The sequence below is a fragment of the Oryx dammah genome, unplaced genomic scaffold (genome assembly GCF_014754425.2).
Source record: "Oryx dammah isolate SB20612 unplaced genomic scaffold, SCBI_Odam_1.1 HiC_scaffold_11, whole genome shotgun sequence".
In the NCBI taxonomy this organism is placed as follows: domain Eukaryota; kingdom Metazoa; phylum Chordata; class Mammalia; order Artiodactyla; family Bovidae; genus Oryx; species Oryx dammah.
In genome coordinates, this window is record NW_024070195.1 from 32,870,980 (window position 1) to 32,888,891 (window position 17,912).

Below are 17,912 nucleotides of genomic sequence, written 5' to 3' on the forward strand. Positions count from 1 at the left end.
AGACCTGGAGTGCTGTGATTCATGGGGTCACAAAGAGTCGGACACGACTGGGCAACTGAACTGAACTGAACTGAATACATATGTCCCTTCCCTCTTGAACTTCCCTCCCTCCCACCACCTCTCCCACTTTTCTAGGTTGTCACACAATACCAGGCTGCGCTCCTTTTGTTACACATCAACTTCCCACTAACTAGCTATTTCACACATGGTAGCGTATATGTTTCAATGCCTACTCTCTCAATTCATCCCCTCCTCCATCCCGTACTGGGTCCACAAGTCCATTCTCTTTTAAAAAATTTTTTTAAAATTAATAAATTGAACACCTAAAAACCCATCACCCGGCTTAAGAACCAGACATCGCCTTCCCTCTGTCATCCCTGTGTGCTCTTCCCCGGCCCCCATCCCTTTGCCTTCCCCCAGGAGCCAGCCACATCCTCCACTGTGGGCTGATCATCATCCTCACCTTTCTCACACCTCTTGTGTGCATCTGGACCAGCCAGGACAAGCCACGTCCCACTGCAGTCATGAAGCAGCCTAACGCTTCAGCTACTTAACACGTCAGCCACAGTTTGTCTCTGGGTCAAGCAAAATCCACTGCAGGTGCAGCTGGCTTTCCAGAACAAGTGTCACATGTCCTCCACAGTCCAGGATGCCTTATTCTGCAGGACTCCATCAAAACAGGAGGCTCCCCCAGGATTACTTCAGCTGCAAGTAAAGCCTCTGTGACTCATGGCCCATTGACAGAACTAGTCACGTGGGCTAATTCCACTGCAAGGGGATGCTCCCATGTGCCCAGCAAGAGAGGATAACAGGACAGGGGTCAGCTCTAGAGATGTCCATATTACCCCCAAGCAACATATGGTTTACCTTATACTTGGGGTTCTCTTAGTCTTTGAGATATATAATTATAAATTATATGTATTTTTACATATGATATACAGTACTCTGCAATCTGCTTTTCTCATTCATTATCACGTCTCTAGGGCTTCCCAGGTTGCACTAGCAGTAAAGAACCTGCCTACCAATGCAGGAGACGTAAGCGATGCGGCTTCAACCCCTGGGTGGGGAAGATCCCCTGGAGGAGGGCATGGTAACCTACTCCAGTTTCTTGCCTGGAGAATACCATGGACAGAGAAGCCTGGCAGGCAACAGGGTGACAGAGTGACCCTATGTGTAATGTCACACATCACATAGGGTCACAAAGAGTCAGACACAACTGAAGCAATTTAGCAACACACGCATCATGTCTCTATGATTTCTCCATGTTATTGCAGGTAGCTGTATTGTCATTCATTTTCACTGGTGTTTAATATTCCATGGTACAAATAACAGATCTTGATGTTTTGTCCATCCTCTTATAGGAATACTGGAGTTTCCAGTCTTCTGCTATGACAGCAGTACTGCCACGAACAAGGTTTCTGGTGCTCATCATGCTCAGGAGTTTCCCTGGGGCACAGGTTGTCTAGGTTTTTTACAGCTAAACTTTTTAACATGAGGGAAAAGGTGAGACATGTTGCACTACTATCTTTCCATTTTGCAAAGGGAGGATGTGACATAGGATTACTTAAAAGTAAAGGCAGATGAAGACAGGCAAATGCAAGGGTACAGAAGGATCACAGTTTTTAATGAGCCTCTTGAACAAGACACAGGTTGGACTGAGGAAGAGTGGTAAGTCCGAGATTGAATAAATACCTGGGACTTCCCTGGTGGTCCAGTGGTTAAGAATCCACCTTGCAATGCAGGGGACTTGGCTTCAATCCCTGGTCGGGGAACTAAAATCCCACAACCCAGGGAGAAACTAAGCCTGTGTGCCACAACAAAAAAAACCCACATTACGTAAAAAAGATCCTGCATGCTGCAGCTAAGACCTGACGCAGCCATATATATATATATGCAATATATAATATAATATATATAATGAGTAAGTAAATAAATTTGTCAGCATAAAACTGCAATTTACAAGGAAGAAATAAATGATGAACCCCAGCAGTTTCCTTTCGCACAGTTTGGAGTTTTTATGGCACGTTTCTCAGTGTCACGATGTCACCATTTCAAGAGACAACCTGAATTCTTGATTTCAATGTGAAATTAATTTTCATTTGCTTCCATTTTGAAAATAAATGCCATACTGTGATCTTTTTTTTTTCCTTTTTGCTGGAGGGAGGCACATCTTGGAATCAAAGAAATAATGACAAGGTATTTCAACTCCCCAAAGATTGATAATCACCACCATATGGCCCTGGAAGGAAATAAATGAGGCAGGGGAAATAAGGCTATCGGTGACAGATTTTGACATGGCTAACTAATGAAGAACGTTAATCACACAGATTTTCCTACCAGGTTCCTAGTAGGATCCCTCAGGTTGGCATTGACCATAAGCAAAAAACAATGGCCTTGATGAAATCTGTTTTATGTCCTGTTTCAGGGAGGGGGGTAGCAGGGGGAACCTGGTGACTCACCTCAACAAGTCAGCAAAGAAGCTGAGCGTCATCCTAAACACCTCTGGAGTAGATGCCTGCCTGCTGTGTGCTTAGGTGCTCAGTCATGTCCGACTCTTTGTGACCTCATGGACTGTAGGCCTCCAGGTTCCTCTGTCCACGGGATTCTCCAGGCAAGAATACTGGAATGGGTTGCCATTTCCTCCTCCAGGGCATCTTCCCAACCCAGGGATTGAACCCACATCTCCTGTGTCTCCTGCACTAGCAGGCAGATTCTTTACAATCCTACGCCACCTGGGAAGCCCCTGGAGTAGATGGCCGATGGGCAAACTGGATGAATGTTGGAAGAAGCCTGGGAATCTGTCACCCTAGGTTTTGCTGACAAGAAAGAAGATGAGCTGGATCTTAGCATTTACCTTAGAAGACCAAGACACAGAGTTGGCCTGTGACCAAGGGCAGAGAAGAGCTTCCAGAGATCTTTCCATGGAGAAGGAAAAATGATCAGCTGCCCAGGAATTCTTAGGAGCTCCACCTTGTCATTCAGTGATCAGGTATGGGGCCCCATCAAGCTGAAACAAAAATAGACACATTGTTCATTGTAGCTGCCACTAATGGGGCATTTCTAGGTGCCATCCACCATACTCTGTTTCCTCATTGATTTTTGTTTGGTATCTTGCTCCATTTAAAGGTTTTAATGGTTACAAAAGCAGGACATCTCAAACTTACATTGGAATCACCTAGGGATCTTTTCTCTTTTTCTTTTAATTTTATTTATTTATTTTAATTGGAGGATAGTTACTTTATAATATTATGACGGGTTTTGCCATACATCAACACGAACTGGCCGTAGGTATACATGTGTCCCCTCCATCCTGATTCCCCCGCCCCGCCTCCCTCCCTACCCCATCCCTCCAGGTTGTCAGAGAGCACGGGCTTTGGGTGCCCTACATCACACATCACACTCACACTGGTCACCTGTTTTACATATGGTAATGTACGTATTTCAATGCTATTCTCTCAAGCAGAATGCAGATTCTAATTCGGTAGGTCTCGAGGCAATATGACAATAAGACCTAAGGCGTGTTCTCAGCTGCTCTTTTAGTGCCTTTTTTCTTTCTTGCTGTGGGAGCCAGAAAGCATAGAGGACAGAGAAGACTTGGCAAGGAGGACTGCTGTTATGCTCTAAAGGGCACCAAGACTTGCAGGGGAAACAGAGTTGTCTGTGCAGGAGGAGAAGCGAACACTTGTCAGCCGCTGTTTTACCAGTTCCTTGTAGCGGTTCAACGGCCTGATGCTTGATGCCTAAAGCGCCTTCAGCAGATCAGATGGAGGAGCACAGCATCGGGCATGAGCCTGTCCAATTCTAAAGTGATGATGACCGAGGTCAGTGTGGAGCCCTTGAGCTGCAGCAGCTGATGGCCAGGGACTCGGGGCTTCAGCTACCTGGTCAGGGAGGCGGCCTGGAGAGAAGGATGCCTCCAAGGCAACCCCTGTACACGGGGCCAGCCCAGGACCACCAGGGAGTAGAACAGGGCCGAGAAGTCCAGCGGTGTCCCAATATAGAGATCCCAGTGCAGTGTGTCCAAAATAGCCAGCTCCACCCTCAGAGGCTCACTCAGGAAATAGCCAGAGCCATAGGCTTTATGAAGTCCCCTCCTCATGGAATTAACTCCTCTTCATCATTAACTTTGACAGCGAGTCTGAAAGAAATCTTTGTAACACAACGGAGTAAATGCTTTTTTATCTTTACTGAAACCATGAGGAAGCTGAAGATGGCGAGAGCCAGGTTAAAATGGGTCTGCTGCTGCTAAGTCACCTCAGTCGTGTCTAACTCTTTGTGACCCCATGGACTGTAGCCCGCCAGGCTCCTCTGTCCAGGGGAATCTCCAGGCAAGAGTACTGGAGTGGGTTGCCAGGTCCTGCTCCAGGGGAACTTCCCGACCCTGGGATCGAGTCCACATCTCTTTTACATCTCCTCCACTGGAAAGCAGATTCTTCACTACTAACACCATCTGGGAAGCTCAGAATGGGTCTGGGAGAAGTCAAAAATGTTCTTAACTCTCAGGAGCCACAACTTGATATTCTGGAAGGTGTCACGGATCTCCATCTGCCGAAGTAGACTTCTAAAGATAGAAATATGCATTTCTGACCAGAAACATGCATTTCTGGTCATTTTAACCTTTTTGGGGGGGGGATGCCAAGTTTCTCAAATCCAGGTGTATATTTCATACTTGTATTTTTCTTGTTTGTTTGGTTGCAGTGCACCATGTGACACACAGGATCTTAGTTCCCCGACCAGGGATCGGAGCCCATACACCCGGCAGTGAAAGCACCGAGTCTTAACCACTGGACCACCAGGGAAGACCCCCCACAAAGGGACCCCGTTTTGAATAGTGAAGATTGAAGGGGTTAGTATTAAATAATAAGGATGACGTGCAGTACGTGGTTTCCATCTGTGTCACACAGCTGCTATATTTTAATAACTCAATGAAGAACTGTTTGTGTTATAATGGAGAGTTTTATTTCTTCCAGGTTGTGATCGTTCGTGTTATTTCTTGATCAGTTTTAAAGATACAGGCATAACGGAGCAAAGTATTGCACAAACGAAGTGGTTGTTTTGTGAAGGTTCTGGTCTAGAAAGAGCCACAAGCAGAGGGTGATACCACAGCTTGAGGGGCCAGCCAGGTTTGGAAATCCAGCCCTATGGCTCAGAAATCTGCCAGTCATCAAAGCAAGAATTTCACAGATAATGTGTCTCAGCCCAAGAAATTCAGAAGCCTGTCTCTCATCTTAAAAGGAAAAGCACTCCTGAAAATTTATAAACAGCCAATATTCCTGCCTGGAGAAACACATATAGAAGAGAGGAAGAACAAAATAAATCTAAAAACCTTCACAGGGAGAGATGGCAGCCACATAACTCTGAGGGCCTGCTTGAAGAAGCAGCTGGTCAAAACCCAACTGCCTCATTGGAACCAGGTCACCGATAGCCCCGCAGAATGAAGGTAAGGGAACTGACGGAGACAGCTGAACAGGAGATAAAAACCATGCAAAACCTAAAGAAAGCAGAGGAGGGTTAGGAGAAACAACCACCTCCTCGTGAAAGTCAACAAAGACAAAAAGAGAGAGAAGCAAAGGGCACCACGAAACCAAAGCGGCAGTGGCAGAGCCAGGGAACGACAGCTGGGGACAGGCAGAGCGGACCCCAGTTAGGGAAAGGGAGCTGGCATCACCCAGCCCTCGACAGCCGTGTTTGGGGACAGGAGACAATAATTAGAAAGCTATTTTTATGGTTTCCTTTGTCTCTCTGAAGCTGTGCCTATGTTCATTCATTTGGGCGCCTGAGAAAACAACACTGATTTCACCAAAACCCTTGAGTTCTTAAAAATAAGAAAAGAAAACACCCTTCTAAAGCTTCCACAAGTTTCAGCCCTTTTCCAAAATATGTATTTCTTTGCAAAAGGATATTACTCCACAGTGTGGTTTCTCTTTCTCCTCTCTCCAACTTGCCCCGTGTTTACACATCAAAGTAGGAAAACAGGGGTGGAATATTTTTACATCCCTAAGTTGTAGCCTTTGAGGGTGGGGAGCATGCTGGGTCTCACCATTCTGAACGATGCTGTCCATCTCAGACAAGGCTATCCTTCCCCCCCAACAAACTCCAGCCTCCTCACAGAGCCCCTTCCCAGCAGCAGGAATGCACACCCTCCCCGACTCCTCAAGTGTGACCCTGGGCTCTCTGGATGGACTTGCACTCAGTCCTGAAGAACGAGCCACCTTCCTTCTCATGCTAAGCCTTTCTCTCCCTTCCCATTCCTCCCCATCCTCCTCCTGTGATGTTCTCATCACCCTTCTTGGTCCACACTTAGACAAGGTAGGTTTTTGCCCCCACCAACTCATCCGCAGGCCCCGTAAACCCCACTGATGTTCTTCAGATTTAATAGCTCCCAGTCTCTGCCTATAGGGCTTCCCTGGTAGCTCGGTGATAAAGAATCCGCCTGCCAACGAAGGAGATACAGGTTCAATTCCTGGGTTGGGAAGATGCCTGGGAGAAGGAAATGGCAACCCTCTCCAGTATTCTTGCCTAGGAAATCTCATGGACAGAGAGGCCTGGCAGGCTACAGGCCATGGGGTTGCAAAAGAGTCAGACACAACTTAGCAACTAAACAATGACAACCCTACCTGTCGGTCAGTATTGATGGGTGTCGTTGTCTAGATACCTCCTCAAAGGAAACTTTAGGCTCTTGTCTCAAGGGATCAGGGGAACAACTTCCCAGTGTATCCTAAGAGGGTGTCAGCCAGAGTATCCTATGGGGTGTCACCCTATCGAGGTGTCTTCACACCACAGAGGGGTCCCTTCCACGTCTCTGCTCATAGCATTATTCCCACCTGCCCATGTTACCTGCCTCTTATTCAAAGCCCAGCCATCCTCAAGGTCACCCTTAGGAGGTAGCTCTCTGAACCAGCGCAGTCCCCCCCCAGACAATTCAACTCTCTGAATTGAAGAGTCTCATGTCTGCCCTGCTGGGGCTGCCTGCTCTGTGCTTCTAGGTGCCTAGACTCACCTTTGGTCCTCTGGGCAGGAGACAGATCTGGGAGGGACTGTTCCTGTGTGTGGCCCCCGGGTATTTCCTCTTTTCTTGCCTGATCATTGCTAAGTGGAGGAAGAGGGACTGCAGAATTGGCTTGATCACCAGGGAGACAGTCAGGTGTGGTTATGATATACACGCTGGCTCTTTCCTTTCTGAATTCCATCTGTAGAGTGTAGAATGGCGTGGTCTACTGCTGTCTGTCCAGCACCCACATCCTCCAGGAATCATCCCATGACCCCAATCCCCTGCTGATTATGAACTCCCTTAGAGCAGGTGTAGGCAAAACCTGGCCCACCATCTACTCTTTTAAATAAAGTTTTATTGTAACATAGTTACGCTCATTTGTAGCCATTGTTTCTGGCTGCTTTTGTGCTACAATGGCAGAGCTGAGCAGTCACAGCAGAGCCCATACAGCCCAGAAAAATCAAACTATTTTCTATCTGACCCTTTATGGAAAGAGTTGTCCAAGCCCTGCCTTGGGAGTATCTTCTGTCACAATTTAACACGTAATACATTGTGGCTTTCTGTGTAGTTATATCACCTCTCCAATAAGCACTTGAGAGCTCTGAAGATCAGGGACAACACATGGACTCCATTGTTTCTCTCTCCTCAGAGCTTAGCTTAGTGATGGAAATAATAAGCACACAATCATTAAATAGGTGGGTCAGAATGCTTTCCTCTCAGGTAACAGAAACACCTTCTCAGACTCACTTACATTATCACGGCGTTATGTTTCACAGAAGGAAGTCCAGAGGCAGGGAAGAGGTCAGTGGAGACAGATTCAGCCCCTCAACCCAAGCTCTTTTCCTTTCTCTGCTCTCTCAGCAGTAGAGCTGGCTGCATCCCAATACTATTTCCCCTCATGGTCTCAAAATGGCTGCCAACAGCACCCGGCACAAACTTCATCCTTGTTCACATCCAGCGAAGTGAAAGGAGAGGGGCGGTGTGGCTGACTGCTCTTTCCCAGAAGCCCCGAGCTTCTCCCCCGTTGTCTCATTGACCCAAAATGGCTCACGCCTGCCCCGAGCCAGTCCCCAGGAAGTGGAATGGAGCTAGCATGGCCCACTGGGCCTGCCTAATTGGGTGAGTAGATGCTGTGGAATCGACCACGGGGTCCCTACAACTGAAACTGCGGAAATCATCTTGTCACCCCTTCACGTCCCAGTATCCTATGTTTTGAAATATTTTAGACACAAAGCAAGATTGGAATTTAATTACGCTAAGGATGGTGGTGTGTTTTGTGTGATACCTGTTCCCTCTGGTGTTATTGAACCTGTTGTACACATTCATTTAGTCCCTGGATTCCCCCAAAATAGGCAGGCTCTGCCTTCAGAGTTACACCTAAAATGACCCCAAAACATACATTCTTCTTATATTACACATTTACATTCCAAACCCAAAATACCTAATTCCAATGTATTCTAGAACTTTTAACTTACTACATGCATGCTAAGTCGCTTCAGTCATGTTTGACTCTGCGACCCTCTAGACCACAGCCCACCAGGCTCCTCTGCCCATGGGATTCTCCAGGCAGGAGTACTGGCGTAGGCTGCCATGCTCTCCTCCAGGGGATCTTCCCAAAGCAGGGACTGAACCCAGGTCTCCCACACTGCAGGCGGATTCTTTACCATCTGAGCCACCAGGGAAATCTGAAGTACTTAGTGCAGCATGCCACCCTGTCTTCTGCATTGGCAGACGGGTTCCTTACCCACTAGTGCCACCTGGAAAGTCCCTTTAACTTACTAAGCCACAGCAACTTCCCCCCTCCCAAGACTTTCATTCCTAGAACATTGAAATAGAAGCCTTCCATAGACCCCTATCCCTCAGCTAACTGGAATTCCAAAAGGACCTCCACAACCACTTAAGGTCATAGGAAAATACCTGATACATCTATGAATGAGATGTTCAGCCTGCTTTAACATTCTACTAACTAGCTCAGATGTTTTCCAGAAGTTGCTGGAACTGTTATTTCATTCCCGGGGCGGGGGCGGGGGGGGGACACGCAAAAAATGAAATGAATAATTCCTTCCAGAAAAGATCAAAAAGGGCAACCCCACTATCACTTTGCATCCCCTGCATAAAAACATGAAGAAACGCAGGGCAATGGCTTTAATTACATGCCCTGATTTCAGATTTGTGCCGAGGAAGCTGCGGACATATGGTAAATGTCCATAAATGGTCACTGAGGCCTTGGCCAAGCATTCGTGTCCCTCAAGGAAGAACAAGGACCCACAAATCACAAGCCTGTGATAAGTACTGGTTGACCAAAAAGTTTGTTCGGGTTTTCCATAAGATGTTTAAAATCCAAACGACTTTTTTGGCCAATGCAATAAATGGGCAGCCCTTGCCAGAATGCATTACTCAAGATGCTAAAAAATCTGCCTAGAGGCAGCCATCTTGCCAGCAGACACAGATCCAGATTGAGCTTCTATTTCCTCCTTAAAATCAGGCAGAGCCGACATGTATAAGAGGAGGGGAGCAGAGCTGTCAGTAGCTGGCCCGCTGAATTTACAGGCTGGGGGCCTGACAGCCGGCTTCTCGTAGGGGAAGGGCATGAACCTGCTTCTGAGAGTCATCCCCCTCTCCCCGGGAAGCCGTATGCCTACCACCCCGAGAGAAGCCCCATTCTGATGAGAGAGGAGAGTGCTATTAAATTATGTCACTTTGATATAGGGGCCTCTGTCTAGAAGTTCACTATTGAATCGTGGTGTGCTGGGCTTTGAACAATATAGAGGGGGGCCGCCCGCGTCCCCTGGGTAGGTCAGCCCAGGTCTGGACTCCCGTGCAATGATGACATTGCTGCCGACGTGAATAATAAGAGTGATTTATTTGTTCAAGTTCCGTATTCCAGGCGGGAACGGCTTGTGGGGCTGACGACCTACAATTGGCAAAGCAGAAAGTTTATGGAGTGAATTTATGGAGAAAGTGAAGGGCCAGCTTTCTACACAGAAGATAACTCAGTACCTCCAAGGCAAAGTCTTGCGCTTATCAGGCCAGCTTGCATCTCCCGGGTCCTGTCCTACCTGTAAAGGAAGGAAGCAGGTGGCCACAGAGTCACTTTAGACTCTGGTTGGTGTACGGTGCACGCCATGATTCCTCGCAAACTGTTGCCAACGGCACGCTGGGGATGTCCCCATCACTGTCCCCATCACCCACCTCCACAGTTGCCTCTGTCACTCCCATCAGCACTCCGGTCACCAGGAGCATTGTCCTCACCTTCACTGTGACCCTGTCACCACCAGCATCCTTTTCGTCCACCCTCCATGAACACGGGCAATACTGTTGTCTTTTCAAAATCTCCATTACATGGGACTTCCCTGGAGGTCTGTGGCTAAGATTCCACACTTCCAACACAGGGGACCAGGTTCAATCCCCGGTCAGGGAACTAGATCCCACATGCCAGAACTAAGAATTCATATGCTACAACTAAGACCTGGAGCAGCCTAATTAATTAATTAATTTTTTAAAAAAGAAAGAAAAGGCCTCCACCTCCATTGCTGCCTTCACAATTCCCTCGGTCCCTTTGGAGGGCTGTAACTCATCTGACCTTCTCCAGCGTGACTGAGCTAAGAACGGGCCATTCCAAACAACACAGCCCCAAAGAGGCAAACACACGTGTTTCCACTTCATTTCTTAACAGATTCACAAGCCTTGACAGCATCCCCCACTACGTTACGATTCACCATAGCAGGAATCTTCCAGTCACGGAAATGATATTCTTTTTATTTTTATTCATGTTGAGAGAGGCTCCAGGAATCAAGGCTGTACACCTTCAGTGGGTCTCCCATGTTGCTAAGATCTTCTATTGGCTCCAGGCTCATCAACCTCCCTGGGTTGCACCATTGCTTTTCCAGGACCATCTCCCACTAAGCCTGGGTCTTTAACACTGCAAAGCCTAGTGGTGTCATTCACATACAGAAGACCTCTCTGAGCTGGAAGCCCTTTCTCCCTAGGGATTTACTCGAGGTATGCCTTTCCACCCACCCTCATTACCAATGTCCTTCTCACCAGTGTCCCCATCATAACCATGACCTGGATCCTCATGATCACCACCAGCACCATCGATACCCACAGCACCCGGACCATCAGCATCAGCAGGATGGTTAATTATGAGGTTACACAAGGTACTCTGCTAGGTACTTCATGGAAAATTTGAGAATCCTGGTTTCTAGAAGAGTGGTCCCCAAAGAGTATTCTTCAGAAAATAATCCCAGGAGACTGAGCATATGTTAGAGGGAAAACACAAATTCCACTACCAACTGAATTCGGGAAGTGCTACCGTACTGACAATGCACTTTTGCATATTAAAGCTTCTGAAAAGCCCTGCAGAAGAGGACTCTGTTTAAGACTGTTTGACCCAGTATTTCTCAAGTATATTTTACCACAAAATCATGTTTCCACCTAACGTCCATTAACATCACAAGGAACTCTCGCTCCACGGAACACACTTCGAGAAGTGCAGCTTTAAAAGCTTTAAATGGTGCAAGAGGTATTTAAGGGACACCAGTGTGAATCCTCCTCTGGAGGTATTGGGTTCCTAGGGCTTCCCTGGGGACTCAGTGGTAAAGAACCCGCCTGCCAATGCAGGAGACATGGGTTCAATCCCTGGGTGGGGAAGATCCTCTAGAGAAGGAAATGGCAATCCACTCCAGTATTCTTGCCTGGAAAACTCCATAGACAGAGGAGCCTGGCAGGTTGCAGTCCATGTAGCAGCAAAGAATCAGACACAGTTTAGCAACTGAGCACGCATGCACACATGTTAATTTCCTAGGGCTGAAGGCAATGGCACCCCACTCCAGTACTCTTGCCTGGAAAATCCCATGGATGGAGGAGCCTGGTAGGCTGCAGTCCATGGGGTCTCGAAGAGCCTGACACGACTGAGTGACTTCACTTTCACTTTTCACTTTCATGCATTGGAGAAAGAAATGGCAACCCATTCCAGTGTTCTTGCCTGGAGAATCCCAGGGACAGGGGAGCCTGGTGGGCTGCTGTCTCTGAGGTCGCACAGAGTCGGACACGACTGAAGCGACTTAGCAGCAGCAGCAGCCATAACAAAGTACCACAAACTTGCTGGCTTAAACCACACAAATGTATTGTCTCACAGTTGTGGAGGCCAGGGGTCTAAAGTCAAGGTGCCAGCGAGGCCAGGCTTCCTCTGAGGCTCTGGGTAGAATTCTTACTTGCCTCTTTCCAGTTGCTGCTGGTGACCAGCAATCCCTGGCGTTCCTGACTTGCAGCTGCATCAGTCCAATCTCTGATCTGTCCTCACATGTCCTTCTGCCCTGGGTCTTCACATCATTTCCCTTTCCTCTGAGTGCAAGTTTCCCCTTTTTATAAACACATCAGTCATATTGGATTAGAGGCCCATTCTATCCCAGCATGACCTTATCTTAACTACTTACATCTGCAATGACCCTATTTCAAAAAAAGGTCATATTCACAGGTACCAAGAGCTAAGATATCAATATATTGGGGGCAGAAGGAAGTGGGAGGTGGAGTGACAATTCAATCCATTACAGTGGGTTTTTTTCCCAATGTTCTTACTGGGAAAAAGAAAAAGTTGGAAGTCCTCAAGCTAAACTGTGCTTTCTGTTTATTTTTCTTGTTGTTTTACAGGTGAGTGAAATCTCACTGCCTGGAAGCTATGTTCCTCGGTATCCACTCTCCCACCTCCCCACCCGACTTGGCTGGGCCCCCACCCAGGCCTCTCCCTGAGGGCTCCTCATAGGAGTGAGGGCTGGTTTCTGCCTCACTGCATTCTCCCGGGAGCCCCAAGGCAAAAGCAGCCCCTCACCCTCCTCTGAAAGGTTCAGACAGTTGGTGCTGAGGATGGAACGGCTGCCTTCAGCATCCCTTCCAAGGTCCCCTCCCTGAAGGAAGAGGCTCTTCGTGGACTCAAGCAGCTGACCTCATCCGCCTTCCTGCAGTGACTCCTTGCAGGCAGGACCACATCCCACAGTGCTCATGGGCCTCCCAGCTCCAAAGCACAGACAGTAGCTTGATGCCTGAGGCCTAGTCAACCAAGTGGGGAAGAGAGCCCTCCAGTCCACTGGGCCTGGCTGAGTTGAGAGCTGCCTGGCATTTAGTAGATACTCAAGAAAAGCCTGTGGAATTCAACAGAAGGAAGTTGAATTTCATTTTTCCCACTTGCCTTTCATGTATTTGAGGGATCCTACTTCTCGCCTCAAATGAAGCTATGCTGCCCAGTTTCCCTGCGAGACTTTCTCAGTTCTAACTCCCGTCACTTGGCTTATTGTACCTGCTACCTAGAACTTTTCCCCTTCCTCCGTGTAGGCAAATTCCAGACACATTTGGAAGGTCAGTGTCGTGCCTACCACCTCCACAACTGTGCCAGCCTCTGGAGTCGTGAAGCTCCATCCCAGTCATGGGCTTGTACAGGTTGCTATCTGCTTATCAAAACAGATTTTCTCCTCCCTCTGCATAGGAACAATGCTGATGGACAACTCTAGAAACAACTGTTAGCAGCAACAGGAATGCAACTAGAGACGACCATACTAAGTGAAGTAAGTCTGAAAGAGAAGGACAAATCCATGTGATATCACTTATATGTGGAATCTCAAATATGACGCAAATGAACTTATCTGCAAAACAGAAGCAGACTCACAGACATAGAGAACAGGCTTGTGGTTGCCAAGGCAGGGGGGGCTATGGGAGCGATGAACTGGGAGTTTGGAGTTAGTAGATCCATAGAATGGATAAGCAACAAGGTGCTGCATAGCACAGGGAACTATGGGGTTGGCCAAAAAGTTTGTTTGAGTTTTTCTGTAATTACAGAAGCTGGATTTCATTTACAGAAAAACCCGAACAAAATTTCTGGCCAACAAAATATACTCAATATCCTAGAATAAACCATAATGGGAAAGAATATATAGAAGAATGTATTAATATATATGTGTATAACTGAGTCACTTTGCTGTAGAGCAGAAATTAATACAACATTGTAAGTCAACTATACTTCAATTTTTAAAAAAAGTTTTAAAAAGGAAACCAACATTAAACATCTTCACACTATTCTCCTTTTTCCTCCCCTAGGCTCCTGGGGCACAATATCATGGGAAAGGCATGAGGTGTAACTTCAAACAGCCTTGAGTTCTGCTCCTTACTAGCTATATGACCTTGGTGATTGTCATGCCATCTATGAGCCTCATCTGTAAAATAAGGATATGAAGATTGCATTTGTAAACTGCAGACACAAAGATACAACTCCCAGCTCCCCCTTCAAGAACACATACTGCCCTTGATTCTGGGGGTAGTCAGCAGATAGCCCCCAGCTGTCAGTTCCTCAGGATCTGGCTCCCTACAGAGAGCTGTCCCCCTTCCCCAAAGTCACACCCCTCCCAGGACAGCCTGCATCCAATTATGAAGCAGATGTGGGGGCTATGGGCCCACACAGTATTGGCCCACTTTGGTCCAACACTGGACACTCCTCCTCCTACTACTACTAAGTCACTTCAGTCGTGTCCGACTCTGTGCGACCCCATAGATGGCAGCCCACCAGGCTCCGCCGTCCCTGGGATTCTCCAGGCAAGAATACTAGAGTGGGTTGCCATTTCCTTCTCCAATGCATGAAAGTGAAAAGTCAAAGTGAAGTCGCTCAGTCGTCTCTGACTCTTAGCGACCCCATGGACTGTAGCCCACCAGGCTCCTCCATCCGTGGGATTTTCCAGGCAAGAGTACTGGAGTGGGGTGCCATTGCCTTCTCCACTGGACACTCCTAGGGGGCCAATATTGCTCTGTGCTTCCACCAGACCTGGGTCACAATTCACCTACTTCCTCTGCACATTCTGCTTCCCTACCCATTAATACTAATCCCTCCTAAACATCTTGTTCCCCAAACTCCATCTCTACATCCACTTCTGAGAAACCAACCTGTTACAGAGTATGTGAATTATAATTTATGACCCCAAAACACCCGTCACTGTCATCCAACACATAGTAAATGCTCAGAAACATCACTCTCCTCCTTACCCTCGCCCCCCTGCCCACCCACCCCTCCAACCCCACCCCCTCACCCCCCGCTACCCTGTAAGAAAGAAACAGAAGGCTTTCTGGAGGCAGTTTGAGTTGAATCTCTCCAGCAGGATAGGAGAGCCTCAGCAACAGCACATGCCAAGTTCCCAGGGAGGCCAGGCAGGCAGGGCCCAAAGAGATGCAGGGCCCTGTGATTAAAGAGACAGAAGTGGATTCAGATGGCCAGGAAATATCAAAACTCATCACCGCGAGGAGTAGCCAGGGAGGAGTGGAAATCTATACGCGGAGTTAATGTTTTCCAGCTCCTGCAGATACCGCTGCCCAGCAGACTTCTGCTGTCTGCCTGGGAGTGGAGGCTTGCTCTACTTAGAGGAGTTTTTCCTATAAAAAGAGCCCCCGGGGCTATTATTCTTTGCAGTGTGAAATGGAAAATTACCTGGATGGGGTTTCATGTGAAGCAGCAAGCCGTTAGAAACAGTTGGACGAATGTCTGAGCTGAGAACAAGATACGAAGCAAGTTCTCGGGGCTGCAGAACTAAAGAGAAGAGCGGGGGTTGGTGGGGGGAGGAGGGAGATGTGGATCTGACCTCAGGTGCCTGGCACCCAAGTCTCCTTGGCATGAGAAGCTGAGATCTGACTGGTACCAAGCCCCCTCTGCCCCTCTTTAAAGACACCCCTTCATCTGCCCTCACATCCTCTCTCCAGCCTGAAGGACCAGTGGGGTAGTTTCTAATGGAAGACTCAAAGGAGTGCAAGAGACCCAGGGAGAAGACACAGCCGATCTGAGCACAGTGCTCAGAGCCAGGCAGCTCCAATCCAGCTCAGCTCTGCCACTTTGTCACTATGTAACCTTAAGCAAGTTATTTAACCTCTTTGGACCTCAGCTAGCGATTACTGCCTTTATTATCATGCTATTCTTACATCAAGAATTATAATCTCTGGGAAAAATATGAACATGTCTTGAAACAAGAGCAAACATTGTGCTCTGTCAAAACTAGTATAGGCAAACTGGAGCAGTCTAGGTGGACTTCATGCAGGAGGTGGCATTTGAGTGTGACCTTGAAGGACGGGCTTTAGGCGGACCTGGGAAAGAGAGAAAGCAGGGGGCATAAAATACTCAGATGAAACCATAAAGGCAAGAACGGGTGTGTTTGCCACTTCATATGTCTGTAATGACACAAACAGCTTCAGCACCATGCGTATAACTATTTCAGTACAATTGGCTTTTTTGGTAATCCTTTACTTTTTTTATCTTATGCTTTTGAAAACAGTGTTCTGAGAAGCATCCATAGGATCGCTACAAAAGGACCCTTTGCCTCACATCCGATTCCCCCAGAAAAAGGCACCTCTGTCCACAGACTTACATCCTCAGCTACTGGGGGTGGGGACAGCAGGCAGCCCTCAGTTGCTGGAAGCTTTCTCCCGGAAGTTGAGCCTCCTTCCACACAGCCCGCATCCATGAGTGACCCATCTGGAGTCCTGGGAAGTGAGATGACTTCAGCCAAAAGCAAGTCTACACCAACCCGGGCCAGGCTGGCTGCAGAGCCCACCATGGGGCCACTTACCTTCTCCCCCTGCCCATGCCTGCTTCCCTCTTCTCCTCCCATCCCAGACACCCAGGGCCCTCCTCACTCTACATCCTGCGCTCAAACATCTTTTCAGAATCTGCTTCCCTGGGAACACAGCCTACAGCAACTTTCCCCAAAGAGATGGCAGCATTTTGTATCTGGTGTGGTGGCTATTCCTGCGAGCAGCTGGCAGCCCTGGGCTGAATGAGAAGTGGTCCCTGCTTTCTCAGAGCAGTGTCTCGTGAGTGGCCAGGGTTTAAAGGGCAACAATAGACATGTTCTTGGGAGCACAGAGGGATGTGTTTGTCCAAAGGGATGAGGGGGAGCTTCCACCGAGCTGATGTTGAACTTGGCCTTGAAGAAGAAGGCAGATCAGAGATGGAGGCCAGGGTGAGGTCTCCTACCCTGCATGTTTGCATCGTCACAGATGCATGAAGAAAGGAGGCTTGTTCGGGAAACCGTGAGATGATCAGGGAGATGTTTCCAGAAGCACCTAAGACCACCAGGGTCTTATGTGGACTTGAGTTTCTGGACACTAGGGAGGCTTTGAGGAGTTTCAAGCAACAGAGCATGAACATCAGGTTTGTTTCCAGGGAAGATAACTAAGGTGGCAGAGATACCTGGAAGGTGAGGACCCCATCGTCTGAGGACCTGAGAGAGAACCAAAGCAGCGGAGCTCAGCAGCGGGGCAGGGTTTGGGGTCTACAGTGACTGCTAGTTGGTAGGTTTTAAAGATCGGAAGCCTGGGTAGGAGCCCGACCCCTTTTTAACTGGCCTGTGAACTTGGACATCCGATGACTTCTTTGATTCTACATTATTTCCCTCCTCCGTGAATGTCTGCCTCACAGCCGGAGGTCAGGGTCCAGTGGGCTCCAGAGTACAGTCAGTGCAGTCACACCCCAGGAGTTGCCTTCTAGCCTGATCTGTAGCCCCAAAGTGTGCACTGATGGGAAAGTTTATGGACACAGGTATTCGGAACACAGAGAAAGCAGAGCCAGGTCAGGGGCGGGGAGGAGGGTGGAGAAGGCGGGGGAGGGCGGCCCCTGCCACTGCCTATCACCAAGTCGAGGAGCCAAGGAACAGGAGGGTCCCACAATGAGAAAGAACAAGGGGAAAAATTAGAAGCAAAATGTGAAGTTAATAAAAATACCTTATTCAATCAAACTCTGAAAGCAGCTGCAACCCTGTAACAGCAGCCAAAGCTGGGCGCTCTGATATTTCACTTTGGTTAATTACCTAATGGTTTGCAGAGCTCCCTGCTACTTTATGACTCACACATTTTTTCTGTTTCTTCCCTCCTCCAACCTCCACCTTCCTGCTCTATT

General features: G+C 48.1%; 1 pseudogene; it reads right to left on the minus strand.

Annotated features, from left to right (window-relative positions):
* Positions 1 to 3,620: 3,620 nt before the first annotated feature.
* LOC120869771 lies at positions 3,621 to 11,089 on the minus strand (annotated as a pseudogene).
* Positions 11,090 to 17,912: the final 6,823 nt, after the last annotated feature.